General features: G+C 40.2%; 1 long non-coding RNA gene across 2 annotated transcripts in view; it reads right to left on the bottom strand.

Annotated features, from left to right (window-relative positions):
- The window catches only part of LOC133249498 (uncharacterized), a 239,258-nt gene that overhangs the window by 897 nt on the left and 215,746 nt on the right, over nt 1–22,615 (bottom strand). For both annotated transcript variants that reach the window (XR_009736987.1, XR_009736986.1), the window contains exon 3: nt 14,797–14,862. This is a non-coding gene — a long non-coding RNA (uncharacterized LOC133249498). The remainder of the gene's footprint in view (nt 1–14,796; nt 14,863–22,615) is intronic.

The following is a 22,615-nucleotide window of genomic DNA, read 5'->3' as shown; positions in this document are numbered from 1 at the left end:
ATCTCATCCTTCACACATAAGAATACCTTCCTATGTAAAGCAGCTAATTCAAACATCATTGTGCTGTGCTGTACTGAGTCTCTCAGTCATGTCTGAATCTTTGCGACCCCATGGACTGTAGCCCTCCAGGCTCCTCTGTCCATGGGGATTCTCCATGCAAGAATACTGCAGTGGATTGCCATGCCCTCCTCTAATATCATTACCTTCGTTTTACATTTAAAGAAACAGACATAGAAATCTTGAGACTTATCTAAGTCCATAAAACTACCCACCATAACTATCAGCGTTTCTACCTCAAGTAAAAATAAAGTACCCATTACAGCATAATGAAATTAACTAGGAAGCGTGCTGTTGCTGCTGTTGTTGTTGCAAGTCATGTCCAGCTCTTGCTACCCTGTGAACTGTAGCCCCCAGGTTCCTCTGTTCATGGGATTTCCCAGGCAAGAATACTGGAATGGGTTGCCAGTTCCTTCTGCAGGGGAGCTTCCTGACCCAGGGATCGAACCGTAGGTCTCCTGCATTTGCAAGTTAATTCTTTACTACTGAGCCAGCATGTTAAGGATATTTTGAAGATTTCCATACACATTTCCGTTCGCTTTTTTGAACATATAACCTCTGCTGGAGTCCACAAGTGTAAACCATCTGCTGGTGGGAGCTTAGGAGCCATTACAGAATGAATACAAAGAGAATGGGAGTTAAAACAAGCTTCTGACTTGCGAAATAGGAACTTTCAGCTATGTCTGAAAGCCAGCTTTTGTGACAAGAATAATTGCCAAAATACACTTGGGAAATATAGATACACACACACACATGCACACACAGACACTCAGATAAACATACCTTACATACTTAGACATACATACAGATTTTCTCTGGAAATTCACAATTGTACTTAATAAAGTCTCCAAAAAATCCAACGGAAAAGGAAACCAATTAACTAGGTTTAACCCACCATGTTCCCAGCAAGAAATTCTTTCCTAGAAAGCAACTACAATTTTCTCATAAAAATGTGCTTTGGGAAAGAAACATTAAGGATCTGATTGCTTTAAAATTTATATATTTCCAGACCACTTTTCAGAGCTGCATATTCTGTATTCAGTAAGATTCATTTACAGTTACCATTTGACTTTGCTATTAGATCGAGATAGCAAAATTCATGTCATATCTTATTTTTAGCAACAGAATTACTTTGATGGAAAGTAGTGATTTCTAGTCTGAAGGACACAAACAAGAAACGTTGTCAAGTTTGTAGAGATTCAAAGCTCTTCCAAAAAGTTGGATTGTATGTAGCAATTTAGTTTCTCTGTAGCTGGATTTTTGTCATTTCCTTGTGCAAGAGTTGACCAAAAAGTGGTGCATCGAACTTACAATTTTGCATGATACAAAAATGTCTTTAGAAAAAAGCTTTATATAAAAACAAAAGCAGTGAAGAAAGAGTGTAGTCTAAAAACAAAATATAAGAGAATTAGTAAGTAATGCTCTTCTTATCAAAGTTTAGAAAGGCTATGATAAGGTAGACAGACCCTTGACATGCGTTAGAACCAGGCCAGAGATTATGTTAAAAATATTTAATGACTTATACAGAAACAACACCAACTAGTCAGAAAGGACTTATAAAACCCTGAGTCTAGGATGTCACCGTAGGATGTACTTGTTTGTAAATAGGTTTGGATTTCAAGTAGAATGGGATCATCAAATTTTGCAACTAAAAATATGTGTTGCCCAGTTAGCTTGTATATCAGATAGACCATAGATAAAGTTTTGTGTAGATATGCCAAAGATTATATGGAACATACTTAAACTAAAAAAATTATTCATAATTTAATTGAGGCTTAAATGTAAGCAGACAGCCTATACTTTATCTGGCAACCCTTATAGGGTAGTTGCTTTTATGGAAGAGGAGAGCTGCTTGGGAGTCTTAGAGTAGTAGCTATTTACTAACTAGTATAAACCTTAACAACAAGTATAAACATTTCAATATTTTAAAATTCTTCAATAGCTTAAGATTTTCCCGTGAAATACATTTGTGCTGGTAAGCAAAGAACAACAAAGCTAGAATGAATGTGAGTGCTAAGGAGTTTCCTAGGCTCATTCACCATCTATGTCACTTACTCCAAATACCAGGCTTTTAACACAGAGAAATAATAATAAACACACAATCAAATTAAAAATTATTGAAACCAAACACAACCCTATAGGCTTTCCTGGGGACAAACACCTTCCCACATCATCTTCCACCTCTTGTTTATAGAAAAGCTTTAGCCTCCTAGCCTTCTCTGAGTTACAAAGAGTAAATTTAATCAGAAAAGTGAAAAAAAAGCAGAAACAAATGAAAACAGTCAGGCAAGACAAAATAATAATAGTTTGACTGTGTGGATCACAATAAACTGTGGAAAATTTTGAAAGAGATGGGAATACCAGACCACCTGACCTGCCTCTTGAGAAACCTATATGCAGGTCAGGAAGCAACAGTTATAACTGGACATGGAACAACAGCCTGGTTCCAAATAGGAAAAGGAGTATGGCAAGGCTGTATATTGTCACCCTGCTTATTTAACTTCTATGCAGAGTACATCATGAGAAACTCTGGACTGGAAGAAACACAAGCTGGAATCAAGATTGCTGGGAGAAATATCAATAACTTTAGATATGCAGATGACACCACCCTTATGGCAGAAAGTGAAGAGGAACTAAAAAGCCTCTTGATGAAAGTGAAAGTGGAGAGTGAAAAAGTTGGCTTAAAGCTCAACATTCAGAAAACTAAGATCATGGCATCCGGTCCCATCACTTCATGGGAAATAGATGGGGAAACAGTGGAAACAGTGGCAGACTTTATTTTTTTGGGCTCCAAAATCACTGCAGATGGTGACTGCAGCCATGAGATTAAAAGACGCTTACTCCTTGGAAGGAAAGTTATGACCAACCTAGATAGCATATTCAAAAGCAGAGACATTACTTTGCCAACAAAGGTTCATCTAGTCAAGGCTATGGTTTTTCCTGTGGTCATGTATGGATGTGAGAGTTGGACTGTGAAGAAGGCTGAGCGCCGAAGAATTGATGCTTTTGAACTATGGTGTTGGAGAAGACTCCTGAGAGTCCCTTGGACTGCAAGGAGATCCAACCAGTCCATTCTAAAGGAGATCATTTCTGGGTGTTCTTTGAAAGGACTGATGCTGAAGCTGAAACTCCAGTACTTTGGCCACCTCATGCGAAGAGTTAACTCATTGGAAAAGACTCTGATGCTGGGAGGGATTGGGGGCAGGAGGAGAAGGGGATGAAAGAGGATGAGATGGCTGGATGGCATCACTGACTCAGTGGACGTGAGTTTGAGTGAACTCCGGGAGTTGGTAATGGACAGGGAGGCCTGATGTGCTGCGATTCATGGGGTCACAAAGAGTCGGATGCAACTGAGTGACTGAACTGAACTGAACCATGTAATAAAGTCAACTCCTTTTGTTACTCCTCAAGGGCAAAAGATAATATCCTGAGCCATATCGCTGACCTGAATTGTTTTGTAGATACTAAGATTCCCACCCCCGCCTTGCCACATCAAGTGTTAGTTTCTCAGTCATGTCAGACTCTTTGCGACCCCATGGACTGGAGGCCCCCAGGCTCCTCTGCCCTTAGAATTCTCCAGGCAAGAATACTGGAGTGGGAGTGGGTAGCCATTCCCTTCTCCAAGTGATCTTCCTGATCCAGGGATCAAATCCCAGTCTCATGCACTGCAGGTGGATCCTTCACCATCTGAGCCACCAGGGTAGCCTCAAGTGGAAGAAGTGAACTGCATGCTGATCACTAGTATGTAGACCCCAGGGAGGTTGGAATCAGAAAGTTGAGGTTGTTAACTCACCCTGTCACCTCACCACCAACCAATCAGGTGGATATCCATGAGTGGATCAAGCATCCTATGACCTTCTCCCTCCTTTTATCTTTAAAAATCCTTCCTTGAAAGTCATCGGGGAATTCAAATGTGAGCTGTCCATACTTCTTTCTTGGCCCCACACTGGATGCCTCACAATAAATGCTGTATTTTCCTTCACCACAATCTGGTATGAGTAGATTGGGTTTACTGTTTGGGCAAGTGGACCCAAATTTGGTTTCGTAACATTATCTTATATCATGGGCCTGGAGCATGACTTCCAAAGATTACTTTCAAAGGGCCAAAATATCAAATGTTAAATATATGATGAGTCTGCTATTTAATTACTTCTCTGCAATTCAGAACACATAAATTTCCTAAAATGAAGTTAATATATAAACACTAAAAGCCACAGTGTCCATTTTAAAGGGAATCACAGATAGACCAAGGTCATCCTAAAACAACTTTGTCAGAATTATGCAATGCTATGGTAAAATTTGCTTTTACTTATAGGGTTGTTGGGACAATTTAATGAGTAAATTCATATAAAGTGAATAGAATACTGTCTGGCACATAGTAGCTACTCAGTAATGGCTAATAGCCATTATTTTATTAATAAATCCTAATCTGAAGAGATTTTTATTAACTGCTGCTTCAAGCTAAATTGCTTGTGGTCACATGACACAGTCATTTTCTACCACTAATATAGTCATTTTATTTAAACACCACTTCTATACTTGGTCTTCTGGTCTAAAGCATTGCCACTGTAAGAAAAGGAGAGTAAATGTATTTTGATTCACATGTGAATTCTGATGTCTTGGAGCACAGCATTGGAAAGATTCTGAGGCCATTTCCACTCTCAAGAAAATTCAGCCCTTTAGCCATAAACTTGGGAGAAAAAAGAATGGCTTACCCAGCACATACGGTTGTATGGTCAGGCCACTCAACATGGCTGTTCTCTTGCTCTCTACATCCACTGCTCAGTTAGTCCCTGCTTCACCTACACTCTACTTGCATGACTGACCTTCCTTCACTTTTAAAAAATTTGTTTTTTTTTTTTTTTTTTAATTTTTGTCTGCATTTGGTCTTCGTTGCTGCGTGCAGGCTTTCTCTAGTTGCATCAAGTTGGGGCTACTCATTGCAATGCATGGGCTTCTCATTGCAGTGGCTTCCCTTGTTTCAAAGCATGGGCTCCGGGCATACTGGCCTCAGTAGTTACTGCACCTGGACTCAGTAATTGTGGTTCGTGGCCTTAGTTGCCCCAAGGGATGTGGGATCCTCCTGGACCAGGAGTTGAATCAGTGTCTCCTGCATTGGCAGGTGAATTCTTAATTAACCACTGGGACCACCAAGGAAGCCCCTGACCTTCCTTCTTATTTGTAGAGCCTGATTAGTAAATACCTATATACTTGTCCCTCGCCCAAGTTTGTCATTGTTCTAATATTTAGATGAGAATGACTCCCCTTTGATAGTTTAACGAAGGGAAGAACTCTGCCCCAGGAGGGTACATAGCCTAAGGGGATAAAAGAGGAAATCCTCCTCTGCTGAATTCCCCTAGTAACAAATAAGCCAATCTACAATATTTCTCCCTATAACTGGTAGTCTCCTTATTCTTCCTGGGAGTGAAGACCTCTGCTGCTGTGTCCAGCCTGCCATCCGCCTCCCAGCAGTGGGATGTTGCTCCAGGACCCTTCTGCTTTAGATGTGTTGTTGTTGTTCAGTCACTTAGTCACGTCTGACTTTGCAACCCTGTGGACTACAGCATGCCAAGTTTCCCTATCCTTCACCATCTCCCAGAGTTTGCTCAAACTCATGTCCATCAAGTTGGTATTGTCATCCAACCATCTCGTCCTCTATCATCCCCTTCTCCTCCTGCCTTCAACCTTTCCCAACATCAGGGTCTTTTTTCTAATGAGTCAGCTCTTTGGATCAGGTGACCAAAGTATTAGAGCTTCAGCATCAGTCCTTCTAATGAATACTCAGGGTTGATTTCCTTTAGGATTGACTGGCTTGATGTCCTTGCAGTCCAAGGGACTCTCAAGAGCCTTCTCCAACACCACAGCTCAAAAGCATCATTTCTTCAGTGTTCAGCTTTCTTTCTTGTAAGAAAGATGTGTAAGATCTCCCATCTATTAAACTGCTGATGTCTCTGTCACCTACTGTGGGCTCTTTCTTCAGCAAATATAGTAACTGCAGGCCTGAAGGCGGCAGCCCAACAAGAGTCTATATCCAGTATCTGATGTAATAGAGACTACCTCATTTTACAAATGATGAAACAAAGATTTTTAATGAGTAAAAGTGAATGTTCAGATCACAGAGAAATTTGAAAACAGATTTCCACTTTCAGTGAAGAGGTTGACTACAGACAATTTGATCTTCAAACAGTTAAGAAATCTAGAGTAGCTCTTCAGTGTCCTGACACCCAGCAAAGCTAGAAACCAGGCAGACCTGGTTGATAACAGCACCCAGTAAGAGTGCTGAATCTACAGAATGCCCCCCTCTTCACAGTGGTTTGGATGGAAGCATGTGCTTTAGGGGCAGTAATAGAGCTCATGCTCAGTCATATCCAACTCTTTAGAGATGGAATTTAAGAAAAAAGGAGTAAGAAATCATCCTCTCTTTTATCTCTGTCTGTTCATCTATTCTTGGAAAGGGACTTAAAAAAAAAAAAAATCCAGCAGGCTCATTCCACAAATAAGTTCACATTGCTAGGCACTATGTATGGCATAGGAGATATAGCAGTGAGCAAGAAATTTCCCTGTTCTTTTAATAAGTAGCTCTCAGCTACAAATAAGGATTTATTAGTGAAATATTAACTAATAATGACTAATCTTATTGAGTGGCTATTACATACCAGGCAATGTATTCACTTTACATGAATTCACTCTAAATCTTCTCAACAATCAAGTAGAAGGCTGATCTCATTATAGCGCTGTAGAGATTCTGCATTATTTGAAGATGGCCTTGGTTCCCTGGCAGCTCAGCCGGTAAAGCGTCTGGAAGACTGGGTTGGGAAGGTCTCCTGGAGAAGGAAATGGCACCCCACTCCAGTACTCTTGCCTGGAAAATCCCATGGACAGAGGAACCTGGTAGGCTACAGTCCATGGAGTCGCAAAGAGTCGGACACAACTGAGCGACTTCTCTTTCTTTCTTTCTTCTTTCTTTTGGCCTGTTTGTGATTCCATATAAAAATGATGATGTAACTTTTAGTATTTATATATTAATTTTATTTTAGGGAATTTATTTGTGGTCTTTGAATATATCCACTTCATACCACAGTCATTTAAATTGAAGCCCCCAAGAATTCCCTAGCCTCTAACAATGGACCAGAGGATAAGAGTGGAGTTCATGAATGATTGTGAAATGGGTTTTTTTTTTTTGTGGCACAAACTCAAATTTCATAAATAAGAAGAGCTTTTTGCTGTTCTCTAATGCAGAAACAGGATGCTAAGATCAAGAGTATTTAGTGTTTTTTTCAAGATTAAGGAATGAATGCAATTCTTATTTTTAACCTCAGATCATCTAATCCTATTTTAGAAGTACTGGGAACTCTCTTAAGTGTTCTGCCAAGGAAGAAGCAACTTATCTGACTCTCTGTAACCATAAACTCCCTCATCCAGGTTATCTATGAATCAGACTCACTCCACATAACAGATTGTCACAAAAGTGAACACTTGGCCTATAGTCATCTCTGGATGATCCACCTTTGTCTACACACTTTGTTTTAAACTATAGTAAACCATTAAAAGTTGGCTTTAAGCTCAACATTCAGAAACTAAGATCATGGCATCCAGTCCCATCATTTCATGGAAAATAGATGGGGAAACAGTGGAAACAGTGGCTGACTATTTTTCTGGACTCCAAATCACTGCAGATGGTGATTGCAGCCATGAAATTAAAGGACGCTTATTCCTTGGATGGAAAGTTATGACCAACCTAGATAGCATATTGAAAAGCAGAGACATTACTTTGCCAACAAAGGTCCATCTAGTCAAGGCTATGGTTTTTCCAGTGGTCATGTATGGATGTGAGAGTTGGACTAAAAGAAAGCTGAGCGCCAAAGAATTGATGCTTTTGAACTATGGTGTTGGAGAAGACTCTTGAGAGTCCCTTGGACTGCAAGGAGATCCAACCAGTACATCCTAAAGGAGATCAGTCCTGGGTGTTCATTGGAAGGACTGATGTTGAAGCTGAAACTCTAATACTTTGGCCACCTGGTGCAAAGAACTGACTCCTTTGAAAAGACCCTGATGCTGGGAAAGATTGAAGGCAGGAGGAGAAGGGGACGACAGAGGATGAGATGGTTGGATGGCATCACCGACTCAATGGACATGTGTTTGGGTAAACTCCGGGAGTTGGTGATGGACAGGGAGACCTGGTGTGCTGCGGTTCATGGGGTCACAAAGAGTCGGACACGACTGAGCAACTGAACTGAACTGAACTGAAAAACGATTTAATTCAGCAATTGCTTGTTAAGTGCCTAGGAGGCTATTCTCTGTCTGATCAAGCCAATAATAAGCAGAATCATTCCTGATCCTTGATTTTCAGAGTTATGAAATGCTGACACAGTGGAAATATGTTGTTATATTCCTAAATGTATAAGCCAGATTTGTGAATCTGATTCTTGATCCAATGGGATGTATGGCCACAACCTTATTTAAAAAGATGTTCCAATTTCAGGAAGAGGCACCCAGAGCACGTGGCCTGATTGCCTAGGTAAGTAGATGGTACTCTGCTGCTTTAATCTCTGAACATGCTGTGGCCACCCACTCCATGGAGAGGGAACATCACCCAGAATGTTGCCTCTCCAAGGATGGTCAGGCCAGCCTTTGATAGCTCCAATGCCTTACACAGACATTGGAGCATGTGCCTTACACAGACATGCACAGCCTGTGCCATTTCCAGCATCCTCGGTGTGTAGTTGAGAATCTTACTTCTGTTCTTCCTGAATGAAAAATCAGGCTTTACAAGGGAAAAAAAAGTACTGAAAGTGAACGCTATATTGGCAGCCTCATAGCAATGACATCAAAATGTTTCGTCAAATCTTTAGAAAAACAACAAGGCAGAAAAGCGCGTTAGAGCTTCTCTACCATCTGAGATCTTTAATTCAGCGTCTGCCATAACAAGGTGCTTGCTAATACATCTCAGGGCTGCCCTGACTTCCTCTGTGTGGGTACCAGCAGGATCAGCTGTCCATCTCAGTTATTGTTTGGGGGGAATACTTGGACACTCTTCTCTTTTGATCTTTATCTTGTTTATTAATATAAATAAATATACAAATAAATTTTACCCCCCAAATGGTGTTTTTATTCATCCTTTTCACCCAAGTATTCTCTTGCATAAAATAAGTCATTTAATCTTCTTTCAGCTAGCCTTATTGAACCCAAGTCTCGTACCAGCTACTGCCACATTTCACTTGCTTCTGCTACCCATGTTTGAAGCCACTGACAAGTCTTCATCAGCGAATCATGCCCCCTCAGTTTCCCAGGGCAAGTTTCACTTGGGTGGAATGTATGCTAGAATTCTTAGGCCAGAAAACTTGAGATGAATTGCTGACACCATTTTTGTGGACCCAGCTGTAGCCACTAAGCCGCTTTCCTCTCCATTACTAGGGTAATTGTTAGAAACTGGGGCCTGAATTACAAAGACCAGGGGAGTCGTGGTCTGCTATGCAGCACCCTAGTAACAGCAAATTGGAGCTTGGTATGAGCTCTCTGGTTTCTCTCTAAAGGTATTGCTTATTTGCCCATTCTCTGTACAATGCCATACTAGCATAAGAGCCAAGTGTTAAAAATCCAGTCTGTTCCCTGGACCTAATACTCTGCCTATCTCCCAGTAAACTTCTCCCTTGGGTCTTAGGTCCTGTCACATATGGTCAGATTTCCCAGACACCAACTTGTCACTTAATTTGAGAGTGAAGGAAGCACAGATTCATGGTTAAGATCAAGGAGTCAGGTTTAGAATTGTGAGTCAAACACTATTTACAAGGTCTAGAGCAACTAACCTAATCATCCGGGCCTCCATTGCCTTGTCTGAAAAACAAAGACAGTAACAGAACCCACCTTGCAGTGTTATTTTGAGGTTTGAATAACTTAATACATATAATACCAGGAATAGGAACAGTACTGGCTACTTAGAAAGAACTCCAATGTTTCCTACCTCAGGAATATTTAACTCCTGTTTTATTGCCAAAAGCTAATCAGAAGAATTGGATGTGCTTGGATATGAATCTTGTCTTTTGTCCACTTTCCCTGGTTCTTCCAACTGCTTCTCCAAGGCTAGTCTCTTTCCCTGGGTAAGTTGGCTTAAACCCTAGCACCTTCACAGGCAATTTAGGGATATCTGGATGGCTGAAAATTCTCTACCAGTTTTGTTATATGGACAAAGCAGCCCAACAGAGGTATAGCTCTTACAACTCCTATGAATGGTAGAAGCCAGTACCATACCATTGTATTTCAACATTAAGAATAGACTTAAATGTTTCTGGATTATTTATGGCATCTATAGAATTGAGACAGACTTAATGAAGAGAATAAAATCCTCTTTCCAGGATTCTTTGAGCTGAGAGAGAGAGGTTATGTTAATATATAGCATGATAGTATTAATCAAGTTGCCAAATAAAGGAATTATAGACTCAAAGGAAAAAAGTCCAGGAATAGCTAAGATAAATCATCAATCTTTAAAAAGAAGAGTAATGAGGGACATTCACTCTATAGGATCCTAAAAAGTGCTATTAAACCACAGGAATAAAAATAGTACAATATTGGTAAAACAGGAACAAACAGATCAAGGGAAATTATTAGAAAGCTCAGACAAAGACCTGAATATATATGAGGAATTATTATAATATAAAATTGGCAGCGAACATTCATTGGATTATTGAAAAAGCAAGAGAGTTCCAGAACAACATCTACTTCTGCTTTATTGACTATGCCAAAGCCTTTGACTGTGTGGATCACAACACACTGTGGAAAATTCTTCAGGAGATGGGAATACCAGACACCTGACCTGCCTCCTGAGAAATCTGTATGCAGGTCAAGAAGCAACAGTTAGAAGTGGACATGGAACAACAGACTGGTTCCAAATAGGAAAAGAGGTACATCAAGGCTGTGTATTGTCACCCTGCTTATTTAACTTATATGCAGGCAATGGCACCCCCCTCCAGTACTTTTCCCTGGAAAATCCCATGGATGGAGGAGCCTGGTAGGCTGTAGTCCATGGGGTCGCTAAGAGTCAGACAGGACTGAGCAACATGCATTGGAAAAGGAAATGGCAACCCATTCCAGTGTTCTTGCCTGGAGAGTCCCAGGGATGGGGAAGCCCAGTGGGCTGCTGTCTGTGGGGTCGCACAGAGTCAGACACTACTGAAGTGACTTAGCAGCAGCAGCAGAGTACATCATGAGAAATGCTGGACTGGATGAAGCACAAGCTGGAATCAAGATTGCCAGGAGAAATATCAATAACATCAGATATGCAGATGACACCACCCTTATGGCAAAAAGTGAAGAAGAACTAAAGAGCCTCTTGATGAAAGTGAAAGAGGAGAGTGGAAAAATTGGTTTAAAGCTCAACATTCAGAAAACTAAGAACATGGCATCCAGTCCCATCACTTCATGGCAAATAGATGGGGAAACAGTGGAAACAGTGACAGACTTTATTTTCTTGGGCTCCAAAATCACTGCAGATGGTGACAGCAGCCATGAAATTAAAAGATGCTTGTTCCTTAGACAAAAAGTTATGATCAACCTAGACAGCATATTAAAAAGCAGAGACATTACTTTGCCAACAAAAGTCCGTCTAATCAAAGCTATCATTTTTCCAGTAGAAAATAGAAAATTCCATCCATTTTCTCACATGTATGGATGTGAGAGTTGGACTATAAAGAAAGCTGAGTGCCGAGAATTGATGCTTTTGAACTGTAGTGTTGGAGAAGACTCTTGAGAGTCCCTTGGACTGCAAGGAGATCCAACCAGTCCATCGTAAAGGAAATCAGTTCTGAATATTCATTGGAAGGACTGATGCTGAATCTGAAGCTCCAATACTTTGCCACCTGATGCGAAGAACTGACTCATTTGAAAAGATCCTGATGCTGGGAAAGATTGAAATCAAGAGGAGAAGGGGACAACAGAGGATGAGATGGTTGGATGGCATCACCAACTCAATGGACATGAGTTTGAGTAAACTCCGGGAGTTAGTGATGGACAGGGAGGCCTGGTGTGCTGCCGTCCATGGGGTCACAAAGAGTCAGACATGACTGCATGACTTAACTGAATTGAAAATTGGCAGAACAAAACAATAAAGAAATAATATATTATTTAATAGAGGATACTAGAAATCTCACTATGTATAAGAAAATGGAAATGGATTCTCCATTAATGAAAGAACCAGATGGTAACAAGTATAAAGTGAACAGAAGAAAATGTAGGCTGATATCTTCTGACCTTATGACAGAAGGATACTTCATAAATAAAAGTTAAAAAGCACAAAAATAAGGACAAATGATGGGTTAGGTTATATCAGAAGGTTTCTATTGGATGAAGGACACCAAGAAAGAATCTAAAAATAGGGAAGGAAATATTGACAATAATTAAAACCAACAAAAAGTTAACATCTAGATTATAGAGGATCTTCTGAAAGCCAACAACAACAGCAAAAGTTCCAAGATTTTTAATGGGAAAGGATAAGAATATACAACATAAAGAAAAGAAAGAAAGAAAGTGAAGCTGCACACAGTCGTGTCAGACTGTGACCCCATGGACTGTAGCCTACCAGGCTCCTCTGTCCATGGGATTTTCCAGCCAAGAGAACTGGAGTGGGTTGCCATTTCCTTCTCCAGGGGATCTTCCAGATCTAGATATCAAACCTGGGTCTCCCTCATTGTAGGCAGATGCTTTATAGTAATATACAACATACAGAAGAAGAAATTTAAAAATTTAACAAGCATACAAGGAAATGCCCAAACTCAATGGTTATCAGAAAAACATTAATAAAACGATAAGGCTATATATCTTTATCCCTACTACCTTGGCAAAAATTATGGAACAATGTAAAACAATTGTGGGGAATGTGAGAACATAGGAAACCTCTTTCTCTGTAGGAGGGAGTATTGGATGGTGCAAACATAATGAAGAGCCATCTGGCACTACCTGAAAAAGTGGGGATACGCACAAGCTATTATCCAGTGATTTCTACTCTCAGAGAAATTCACAAACGAACGTGGTCAAGGTTACTCCTTGCAGCAGTTTATTTGAAGGAGAAGTTAGAGGACATCGGTGGATGAGTAGATAAAAAATAGTATGGGAGCCACGTACAGCTGCACTGTCCAAAATATAAGCTATTTGTCAGATATGGTTAATTATATTACTTATTTAAAAATTTTTACTTGATTTGAATTTAAATCAAATAGAGTTAAATAAAATTTAAAATTCAGTTCTTCAGTCACACTAACTATTCTTTAAGTGCTCAATAGCCACATGCATCCAGTGACTACTATGTTGGATAGGATACAGTAAAAACATCTCCATCATCAGAGAAAGCTGGATTCAATTGTACTGTCCTGGAGAAGTATGAAGCAATTTAAAAGAGGGGATGAAAGGTTCACGAAGTAATATAGGTGGTTCTTAAAAGCATAGTGCCTATAGAAAGGAATTTGAAACACAATTAGGTGTGTTACATAACATCATTTGTACAAATAAAAGTATGCAAAGAAAATAATAATACACATTGAGTTAAATCACTTAAATTAAAAGGCACATATTAACCCAAATTGATGGTTTCATCAAATTGATGGGACTGGAGTACAGTATGGGGATGAAAGGAAAGAAACAAACCCATCTATACAGATTTTAGAGCTGAGAGGAGTTTTAGATTATGATGTACACACCATCATTGTATTTGTCCTTCTGGGCAAGATTACAATATGAATAAAACATGATTCCTAACACCAAGGAGCATATAGTTCATTTGGGACACGACTCAAATGTTCAAAGAAAAGAGGTAAGAAAAATTAAATGACTGTGATAAACACCTGAGAAAAAGAGGGATACAGGAATGCGAAGGTGGGAGAAATCTGGAATGATGTAGGAAAGATGTGATGCCACAGAGGGGCCTTGATGATGGTGGAGGAGAATGAGGCAATGGAACAATAGCAGGCTAGGCAGACAGAAGGAAAGGGAGTAAGAAGCCATGAAGTGGAAGGAATGGAAGAAAATCAGGAAAGAGGTCAGCAAAGGAGACTGGACCACAAAGAGCTGGCCATGGCACCTCCAATCCATGTAACCATATTGCATGGTTCACCTGGGAAAGTCTGAGTCATGTTCACTGTCCCAGAAAAATTACTAATGCATCTTTTTGACTCTCAAGATGACCCAGTTAGGCTATAAAATATATATAATTTAATTCTACATATAGAGAGAAATAGGCTGATAAAATTGAGAGATATTAAAGACTTTCTGGGTACATACTGATTTGATACATTATATATCCAAATAAATATTTCTGAGATGTTGTAATTAGAAGTACAGGAACAAAATTAAAAGGTGCACTTTTGGAGAAATAAGTTTTTCTGTTATCTTTAGAAATGGTGAGCTGGTCTTTGGGAAAAAGGAAAATAATTTACATAAAAAACGTTATTTGTGCTTCCAGACAATGGCCTGACTTGAAATACCTCATCAACATCTCTATAACAGAGAATTAGGTTCTAATAAAGCTGAATGGAATTTTCACCTAATACTATGAGGTTGTTAGACACTAACACTAAAGTCACTCTAGCTGGAGCAAACCTCACGGCAGGTGGTAGCAAATTAAAACTGCCACACGTATCCTGTTACATATTTGTAAGAACATGCAGGGAAAAATTCAATTAGGGAAACTCAATTACAATCAGAATGTGTTGAACATTTTGATTACTAAAAATAAGTTGCTAAAAGCACAATTACCTCAATTTTGGTTAAGAGGTCTTGCAGTTCTCCTGATTCGTTCATTGACAAAATTTTCTCAGCACCCTATTAACAAGAGAGGGTAGGGGAGAAAGAAAATCCATTTTGTTAGTATTTGAGAAAAAAAGTTCTAGACGGGAAAGTTTAACCCAGAAAATACTGAACAGGATTTTTCACTTCAGATCTGCTGCAGCTACTGCTGCTAAGTCGCTTCAATCGTGTCTGACTCTGTGCGACCCCATAGATGGCAGCCCACCAGGCTCCCCCGTCCCTGGGATTCTCCAGGCAAGAACACTGGAGTGGGTTGCCATTTCCTTCTCCAGTGCCTGAAAGTGAAAAGTGAACGTGACATCACTAGGTCATGTCTGACTCTTAGCGACCCCATGGACTGCAGCCTACCAGGCTCCTCTGTCCATGGGATTTTCTAGGCAAGAGTACTGGAGTGGGGTGTCATCGCCTTCTCTGTCACTTCAGATCTAAATAAACCTAAAACCAGTCTTCTCTGGAGGCTCAGTGGTAAAGAATCTGCCTGCCAGTTCAGGTGATGCAAGTTCAATCCCTAGGTCAGGAAGAGCCCCTGGAGAAGGGTATGGTCACCCACTCCATTATTCTTGCTGGGAAATTCCAAGGACAGAGGAGCCTGGCAGGCTACAGTCCATGGGGTCGCAAAAGAGTCAGACATGACTTAGCAACTAAATAATAACAACAAAACCTAGATGCAGGAAACCAAAGGAGTAGAAATTTCTCTTCACATATTCTCCCCTCTAGTAAGGCTAATGGTGGGCAAAAGGAGGATTGCCAGCAGAAGTTGAGCGATGGGAACCCACAGCTATCAGATGAAGTCCAGATATGGAAGATTCCAGCATACCCTTCAGAGTTGTTCAGGAAGCTGAAGCCAGCCACCTGGGAAAGGAAGCCTCTGAGCAAATCCCCAGCCTGGGCTACCTCTGCCCTCTTCCAGGCAGTCCTGGACCTCCCCTCCTTATAGTCATGCATAATAGTAATAATAAAATTACTAAGCATCCACAAAAGTACATATTGTGAGTAGACACCAACATCATTTAATTTGATGTGGTGGATTCTCATAACAGTAGAAATTGAGCCTCAGTGAGATTAAATAACAATTCCAAGGTCACCCAGAGAAAAAGCAGAGTTGGAACTAGAACACCAGCAGGGGATTTACTTGAGAGCTAATGTTTTCAACTTTTAAAATTTTACTGTGAAAAAGGAAAACAGAGGCAATGTATGCACTTTCCCACAAACCCATCGTGTCTTTTGGAACTACTCCATTTTCCTTTCCCTTCCAGCGTCTACCTACCTTTTCCCACTCTATTTCCCAACATCCAGCCATAGAGGGGAAAGAAGGAAGACATCATTATTTTCTATCAAAGACAAGACCACCTCTGCCTTTTTCACATCATATCCCTGGCAAAAAATAAGTGTTGAATCCATTTTTTATTTGAGGTAGGAAATGGCAACACACTCCAGTATTCTTGCCCAGAAAATCCCATGCACAGAGGAACCAGATGGGGCTACAGTCCATGAGGTCACAAAGAGTTGAACACAACGAGGGACTGAGAATTCATGAATGCCATTTTTGATTAATCAAGACTGCCGGAAGCCAGCATGAGGAACTCCACCCGTAGCAAAGGTCATGAGGAAGGAGGCTCGGCATACGCAAAGGCAGGATCGAGCCTCAGGAGTTCCCCTGGAAATTCTCGAGCATCTGCCCCCAAAACCAGAGTCTGCCTACTTACTGCTTTGTGCTCTCACCTATACTTTTGACTTTACGGGGACTGTCCCCCGCCACCTCTCTCTGAAAAAGAGTTAAATTACAGCTCCAGTTAATGAAGTTCTTGGGTGTGATAAGAGTGTTTTAGTTCACAACTGTGAGAGGCATGAGATGTTCTAAATTGTCTAAATACAGATTCCTTTGAGCAGTTAAAAGATTGATTAGAAATTGTATTGGTGAAGGGTTTTTCACTTGTTGGGCCAATGTTTGCTGCTAAGTCTCCATATCCCTTACCTACTGTGTCCCTGGCAGTGTATTGATTAATATAATTGGTGTAAGTAGTAGCTTTAATGTTTGTAACCTTGGGCCCTTGAGTTAATTCTTTTTCTTGTTATAGCCCACCACACCTTTGCCCTGTATGAATGAAACTTTATCTAATGCTTTTGGAGGGTGGCGCCTGACTAATCACCTTTAGAGAAAAATAAGATTTCTGAAGAAAGGGTCTTAAAATGTTAACAGGCCTCCAGGCCAGAAGAGGATGCAAATCACCTAAACTTTTGCATATGATAAATTTACAGGAAGAAAGCCTGGCTTACTGCATGACTCTACCCCTTCCCCCATTATCCTCTATGCATAACTTAAGGTATAAAAACTACTTTGGAAAATAAAGTGCGGGCCTTGTTCACCGAAGCTTGGTCTCCCCATGTCGTTCTTTCTCTCACCTTCTGGCTGAATTATTCAGCCTCTTTTCTCCACTGAATTTCCTCACTGAGCTATCCTTATTTAACCACTCTTTATATCCTTAATTAACATTTAATTAAGCAATTGTTTCCTGATCCTCGCCAATGCTGTCCCCGCTTCGAATTCCCTGGATCCAACGGGGTTGGACCCCGGTACAAGACAGACAGAAATATCATCACATAAAAAAAATACTTCCTGGATTCCTGTTTGTGCTGAGCAGGGTGAAAAACATAAAGACTCATTTAAAAAATAAAAAAAAGGCCCTCATGTTAGGAGATTACAATACATTTTTATGTAAACACACAACCAAGTAACCCTCAAGGAGAATGGGAGATGCCTGCTAAATGAGTGATGCAGGAAAAGGATGAACCAGGAGATCCCAGCAGGGAGAAAAGAAGATCTGCTTATGGGGAGCAGAAAAGACTTTCTGAGGTTGGTGGCATTTGATCTGGACTTTGAAGATTAGGTGAAAGCTTTTAAGACAGGCAGGAGTTTGAAGATTAGGTGAGACTTTTAAGACAGGCAGGAAACTCCACCAGGGATGTACAGGAGCCTTTAGTTTTGCATTTCATTTACTTCAGTTTATTTTATATTGGTGCTAATGGTAAAGAACCTGCCTGCCAATTCAGGAGACATAGAAGATGTGAGTTTGATCCCTGGATTGGCAAGATCCCTTGGAGGAGGGCATGGTAATCCACTCCAGTATTTTTGCCTGGAGAATCCCATAAGCAGAGGAGCCCGGAGGAGCCCTGGTAGGGCAGAGAGTCAGACAAGACTGAAGTGACTTAGCACACATGCACACATATCATCTTAATCACAATCAGGAATGTCCAACAAAGCATAGTGAATGAATATATAGGGCTACGGAAAACACATTATATTCCTTTGTTTGTCAGTGGTTTTGCCAGGAATACAGATATGACTGACTTAGAGTGAGAACAAACTAAGGAAACACCAAAACAAAACATTAAAAGCCTAAAATGTGGTGATAACTGGTGTATTTTACTTGTGCTACATTCTGTTTCTTTTAGGAGTTACAGGAGACACGGGTTCTCTGAAAAAACCAAAATGGGAAAAGCCTCAGGAAATGTGGTACGTGAACCAAGCATTAAGGAGAATATATCACTCATTTTTCTTCAGTGAAAGAAAATGTACCCCAGGGACTACAAAACATATGAATGTACCCATGCAGCCATCATGCATCTGCTTCCCAGATCTTTCCTTATCTTAGCAAGGTGCCTTAGTCTGCTGTTTAGAATACCATGCACAGGTCAGGAAAGGACTATCTCACTACCCCGAGATGCATGAAATTTACTCTCTGCAGCCAAATCATTCCAGCACCATCAGTACTACAGGAGCAGATTCCATGTTTCATGAGAAACTCAGGCTGTGCTCACATAAGCCATGTAATAATGAAAGGCAGGAGAGTCTATGCTCTTGGAGACATCTGCATGCCTGTAGCACAAATGGTAGACCAAGTTCTTGAGGGAGAAAAAGCTCTGCTCTCTAATAGAGACCTAGGAGCTAAGAATTTCCACCCTCCTCACTGCAGCTGCTCAATGTGGCCTCCGCCGCAGCTCCACGTGGCCGGACCTCCCCTGGTTTCCTTGGGAAGAGCCCACTGGTCCCTGAGCTATGTATTGAGCTGTTATAACAACCAAAATTGCCTGCTTGCCCACAGGGTTCCACATCTGCACCCTCCACCTGACCTTGTCCTTGCTGAATCTAAGTGCAAGATCCTACAGGGAGGACAAAGGCATCAAATGGTGTCCTCTCTGCTCTTCAGCAGCAGCAACAGGATGGGAATCTCAGCCTCGTTGGCAAAGACTATGGGCTTTCACGGTGACTCAGCAGTAAAAATTCTGCCTGCCAGTGCCTGCCAATGCAGGGAAAAATTAGATTCCTCCCAACCCGAGACTTGGGACATTTACCAGGGGAACTCCCAACCTGATATTTACCAAAGTAACTCTGTCTGCACTGCATTTACATATTCCAAAGGTCTTATTCCATACTGTTTTCCATCGAGAGCTTTCCAATTATTACTTGGCCAATAATGAAGCCCTTGTGTCCATAAAAGGGAGTGCATTTCCTTAAGCATCAGCATTCTTGGGAAACAGTCTTTTTTCCTGGCTGGTATTTGGCTAGGAATGTCACATGTGAGTTTGTTGCTTTTAAAATATAACTCCACATACAAGTCCACGCAAGTAGAAATTAAGTAATGACTCTATTGATTGGCACAGTTTGCCAAGACTGCCAATATACCTGTGGAAATATTTCTAGTATATTTTTCAATTAACGTAGAATCATGTTTTTTTTCTAAAAATTAATATCTTCCTGAAAATAATGATTATAGTGATATGTTAAGTGGTTTACAGATACTGGCTCTTTTAATCATCGGTGTGAAGTAAGTATTATTGTCATGATTTTTGAAATGAAGACACTGAAGTGTGATGATAAGGGCAGTATCCCAGGCCTTTCTGTTAGTCAAATACAAGGCCTGGGGTACCTCCCTTATGCTCTTCATACTTGAGTTTCTTCATTTCAAAAACTGTGATAATAATACTTACTTTGATAGTTTACATATGATGAAGTGGCATATGTAAAACACAAAATGGTATCTATGATTGAGCCTTAAGTTTCATTCTGAGCCAGCTCCTCCACTGAAACAAAGTTTCCTTAGCATAGTAGTTTACACAATGCAATGCCTTACATAAGATTTTAGAAGAATTAGCTGTCTTTTTATTAACTATAAAACATTAGTATTTATTTTTGTTATTGTTTAGACCCTAAGTTGTGTCTGACTCTTTGTGACCCCATGGACTGTAGGCTGCCAGGCTCCTCTATCCATAGGAGTTCCCAGGCAAGAATACTGGAGTGGATTGCCATTTCCTTCTCAGGGATCTTCCAGACCCAAGGATCGAACTCAGATCTCCAGCATTTGCAGGTATTGGCAGGTAGATTCTTCACCACTGAGCCACCAGAGAAGCCCATAGTCTCCAGGTCAATACAGAAATGGTTCTTGAACCAAACAATATATGATTTCATCTCTCCTGCTTTTCAGGTTCCTTTTCCCTCTCTAATGCCTCCCTGCACTTATTTCTCTCCCCATATTTTATTATATCTTTGAGTAACTGGGATGAAACCCAACATCCTTAGCACCATCTACAAAGGCCTTCACTGTCTTTTTGGACCAACCTTTCCAGCCCTGTGCTCTAATACCATATGCTGATACTCTGAATTTCTCCCATTTTCCTGGACACACTGCATCCTTGCATAATATAATATGCCTTTGCTCATGCTCCATCCTTTTGCCCAAAGTTTCTCCTATCCTCACCATCCTCTTCTGGGAAACTCCTGTACATCCTTCCAAACCCAGTGGAAATGTTACCTTCTCAATGAAACGTCTTTGATTTTCTAAGACAAAAATCAGTCCTTCCCACCTCTGTGCTGTTAGACCACACTGTGTCCCAATGCACAGCAATCCTAGTGGTGATGACAGGGGCTACAACTTCTTCAAGGACCACCACTTTGTGGGGTGCACTATACACACTCAATAAATATTTGCTAGATTTATGTCTTCTATCTTTTTGTAGTAAATGCAGTAATAAACTCCAAATGGCAGTTTCTTATAATAATTGCCACTTAAAAAGGCAAATAAACAAGGTCATGAATCAACATGTACCTTAGTGGAGGTAAACTTGCAAGGGATCAAAACAGAAAGACAGATACCTAGAGTAGACAGAGGGATGAAGACAATGCAAATGATTTCCTCTAGTTATCACTTCTCTCATCTGGGCACATGATAGGAAGCAAAGAACAAACCACTGGCAGTTGACTTCTGATGAAGCCCAGGAGGCTAGGACTGTCAAGTCCTGGCTGCTAAAGGATCCTTCGGCTGTGCAATCAGGAGAGCAGATGGCAGAGCTGGTGTTTAAGCAACTCAACTACTACGCAGCAGGATGCCTGCCAAAGGATGTGTTCAACAAATGTGTATTGTTATGGTTGCCATGTGGCCCAGAATGGAAGGTTACATCCACCCTGGAGATAGGCCACCTGAGCCCAGCTGACAAAGGCAGGATTGACTTCAGGAATTAGCTTTGGATCGTCTCCAGCACATGAGAAACTCCACCGAGGCCCTGGTATTCTACACGAAACACTTAGACTTGGAAAATGTTCAAAACAGCTGAAGCAGTATCCCACCAGTGTCTAAAAAAACCAGTAAAGGCTCCTGTGGATAATTTCATTCTAAAAAGCACAGTATTCCTCTGTCCCTGGCAGGGAGAAGTAAGCGTAAAATTAAACTAGCTGACTTGTTTTGTGCAATTCTATAACACAGACTTTTAGTGTTAGAAAATACCTGCCAAAGACTGATTTTAGTTTTATGTAATTAATTTTTTCAGTGTGGTTCTAAAGAACAAAACTTCCTATGGAGGTTAATCTTGATTGTTTTTTGTAGTAAATCCATATCATCAAAATAGATGTTCTTAACAATGTGTATTATTGTCTTTCTTATGGAAGAAGGCCACCTCTCCTTTTGCTTTAATATTAATATCAAATCATATAAAAGTGATACCAAGTTACCAAGCTAAAAGAAAACAGTATTGAGGGTTGAGCAGAATAAGCCAGAAGACTGCATTATTTAATAGATTTAGATTGTCACCTACTGTGTCACAAAATTTTCGCCTCATAAATTGAATTTTAGAATACAATGATTAAGCTCACAAAGTTGTTTTTTTTTTAACTGAGATATAATTGACATATAACATCTAACTATTTTCAGGTGTATAACATTATGATTTGGTATTTGTATATACTGTGAAATGATCACTATAAGAAGTCCAGTTAACACCCATCTTCATACATAGCTACAATATTTTTTCTTGTGATCAGAACTTTTCAGATATGCTCTCTTAGCAATTTTCAAATATTCAGTATAGTAAGTACTATTAACAACAGTTACCATTCTGTACATAATATCACATAACCTATTTGTTTTATAACTGGAAATTTGTACCTTTTGACTCCTCTTCACCCATTTTATTTCTGCCCACTATACCTTTGGCAAACATCCATCTGTTCTCTGTATCTATGACTTCGGGGGATTCTTTTTTTTTTAATTTGTCTTGTAGGGGTTAGATTCCACATATAAGTGAGATCATATTGTAGCTTCCTTTCTCTGACTTATTTCACTTAGCATAATGCCATAAAGGACCATCCATGAGATCACAAATGGCAAGATTTCCTTCATTTTTATGGTTGAAAAACATATATGTGTCTTATTTTCTTTAACCACTTATCAATTGATGGGCAGTTAGGTTGTTCTGTATCTTGGCTATTGTAAATAAT

Source organism: Bos javanicus, chromosome 6, assembly GCF_032452875.1.
Source record: "Bos javanicus breed banteng chromosome 6, ARS-OSU_banteng_1.0, whole genome shotgun sequence".
NCBI classification, from domain to species: Eukaryota; Metazoa; Chordata; class Mammalia; order Artiodactyla; family Bovidae; genus Bos; species Bos javanicus.
This window is presented reverse-complemented; position numbering and strand designations above follow the sequence as displayed.